Here is a 3,163-nt window from a genome sequence, read left to right on the forward strand (position 1 = left end):
ATTTCTTGTAGTGGAGGAGATTTGTGACGCCCGGATACTCAAGCTACAGTGAACCTCTGCTAATGATGCCACGTCACCTCGATTACAATGGCTAATCTCGCGTTAATTCGAAACCGTTTCAAAATTCAAATTCAAATTAATGTCAACAATAATTTTCAAATATCAAAACTAAAATGTGCAAGCTATGGCAAATAATTGGTAAATATTGTTGGTGAAGAAACCAAAATTTTATAAAATGTTGAAGTGCTCAAAATGATTAAAACAGTAGCTAAAACAATTAATTGAATGCCTTTTATAATTTCAAAAATGCTAAACTATTTTATTTAAGAGTGAAACCTTTTGTGGCAGAGGTATAAGCGGTAGTACTAATTTAGAAACTACTTTTGTGTTTTAACTAAACCAAAATAATGTGAAACTTAAATAAAATAAACAAAACAGAAAAGTTAAAAGATAATTACAAGGCAAAACAAAAGAAATAAAACAAACCCCCCTACCTGGGCCTCAAGGCCCATCTACCTAGCAGGCTGGCCCAGACGCACGCTCCCTCCCCATCTCCCCTGTTCACCGTTACGGTGGACACCGGCGATTGCCGCCATGGCACCGGGCGATGCCGTGGCGCCCATCCAACGCTTCCCCTCTCCTATATCTTCCCTGGGCTAAAACCCTAGCCGGCCCCTCGCATCTCTCTCCCTCGCGCCGCTCCTCTCTTCCCCTCGATGAACCGAGCTGCCGTCGCCACTGCCTCGACGCCGGCGTGTCCTTCTCGCCGCCCCGACCTGTCCAGGAGGATCGCCGCCCTCTCCTCCGTCACTTGCGCCCCTGGATTGGAGCTGACGAGCTACCTCGACACCGCCCGCTTCTTCCTCTCCCTCGGACCACCGCCGGCGAGCTCCGTCGAATTCGTCGCCCCGGTAGCTCCTAAGTCCCCGTCGCCCGCCGTCGCGTCCCCGACTTCTGCCCCACTGGCCTCTCCAAGCGCGCCCCGACCTCCCCGGGGTGAGCCACTCCCGTTTCCCCCTTCTCCCCTCCTCACCATCGTCGTAGGACGACCGCTGCGCCATGGCCGAGCTCTCTGTGAGCCCATGCTCACCGCGCCCGTGGCCATGTCCCTCGCGCCGCCCCGTCCTGCTCCGTCCGACCGGGCGCCCCACACGTCGCCGCTCCCCGCCGCTCCCCGCTGCTTGCCGCCGTCCCGCCACGGCTCGCCGCCGGCCGCGCCTTGCTAGCCCCGCCTACGCGCGCGCCCCTGTTCATTGCCGCTGCTGCTACGCTGTTTTCTACTGCCGCTGCTTCTAGGCCCCACCGCTGGCTGCTGTTGCTTCTGCCCGCCACCCCGATCGCGCCTCGCGCCGCCTGCCGGTAGCCGCTCGCTGCCGCCTTCCCCTTCCATTTTCGCTGCCGTCTTCCCCTGCTGCTCCCGCTGCGTGCTTGCTGCTGCCGCTCGCGCCGCCGCCTAGCTCCCCACTACCCCGCGCCGCAGCGGCCGTTCCCACCGGCCACGTCTGCGCTCGCCGTCGCCCAGGGCCGCGCCCCTGGCCGCCCTTCCCCTCGCCGGGCTCCCTCGCCGCCCGGTGACCTCGACCCACGCCCGGGCGGGCTACGCCCCGCCCACACCCGTTCCGCCCGCTAATCGCACGCCCGCTGAAACCCCGGCCACTTACAAGTGGGGCCCACGTCCCTGTCCAAAAAAAGAGATTAAAATAATATATATGTGTAAAAATTAATAATAATTTAATTGATTAATTAATTAGTTTAGTCTGGTTTAATTAGGTTGATTACCTTGTTTAACTAATTACCCTAGTTAGTTGATCAAGTAGTCCATGACACGGGGCCCCACCCCCTGTTGACCAGTCAAATGTTGACTGGTCAACTAGGACCTCCTGGCCCACCTGTTAGCCTCTGGTACACCTCTGTGTACGCAGAGCTGGGTGCATCTAGCATTTGAGCTTTATTTTCGAATTAATAATAAATTTTAGAAAATGAATTAAAACTTTAAAATTTAATATAAAATAAACCATAGCTCGGATGAAAAAACTTTGTACATGAAAGTTGCTCAGAACGACGAGACAAACCCGAATTCGCAGCCGGTTCGTCCGCCACGCATCCCTAGCATAGCAAACACGCAACTTTCCCCCTCCGGCTCCTCTGCCCGAAAACGCGAAACACCGGGGATAATTTCCCGGATGTTCCCCCTTCACCGGTACCACCTCGTACCGCGTTAGGGCACACCTAGCATCATGCTTTGTCATGTCATGCATCGTCATGCATTTGTTGCATTATATTTATTTTTTCCTCCCCCTCTTCTCTCGCTAGACACCGAGACCGACGCCGCTACTACCCAGTACGACTACGGTGTTGACGACCACTCTCTCTTGCCAGAGCAACCAGGCAAGCCCCCCCCTTGATCACCAAATATCGCCTACTCTACTCTCTATACTGCTTGCATTAGAGTAGTGTAGCATGTTACTGCTTTCCGTTAACCCTATCCTGATGCATAGCCTGTCATTGTTGCTACCACTGTTGTTACCTTTACCTGCACTCCTAATTCTTAGTATAGGATGCTAGTTTATCTTCAGTGGCCCTTCATTCTTGTCCATCTGCCATGCTATACTATCGGGCCGTGGTCACTCGGGAGGTGATCACGGGTATATACTATATACTTTATATATGATACTTGAGGTGACTAAAGACGGGTAGGCTCGTAGGAGTACCCGCGAGTGATCCACGGATTGGGTCCGAAAGGACGTTTGTCCCGACGGCCCTCTGAGTGGATCTTTGTGGCGTAGCGATAGGGCAGGTTGAGACCACCTAGAGGAGAGGTGGGCCTGGCCCTGGTCGGCGTTCGCGGTTATTTCAAAATAACACGTTTAACGAGATCTTGGTATTTGATCTGAGTCTGGCTACTGGCCTATACGCACTAACCATCTACGCGGGGACATTTATGGGCACTCGACATCGTGGTATCAGCCGAAGCCTTCGTGACGTCAGCAACTGAGCGGCGCATGGCGGATTGGACTGGAACGCCTGCTAGGCTAGGTCTGCTTCCGTCCGCCCACGCAATGTGCAGGTGTGCTAAGGGCGATGGGCCGAGACCCCTGGGCACTTAGGTTTAGACCGGCGTGCTGACCTCTTTGTTGGTCTAGGTGGGGCTGCGACGTGTTGA

The sequence above is a fragment of the Triticum dicoccoides genome, chromosome 6A (genome assembly GCF_002162155.2).
Source record: "Triticum dicoccoides isolate Atlit2015 ecotype Zavitan chromosome 6A, WEW_v2.0, whole genome shotgun sequence".
Classification (NCBI taxonomy): domain Eukaryota; kingdom Viridiplantae; phylum Streptophyta; class Magnoliopsida; order Poales; family Poaceae; genus Triticum; species Triticum dicoccoides.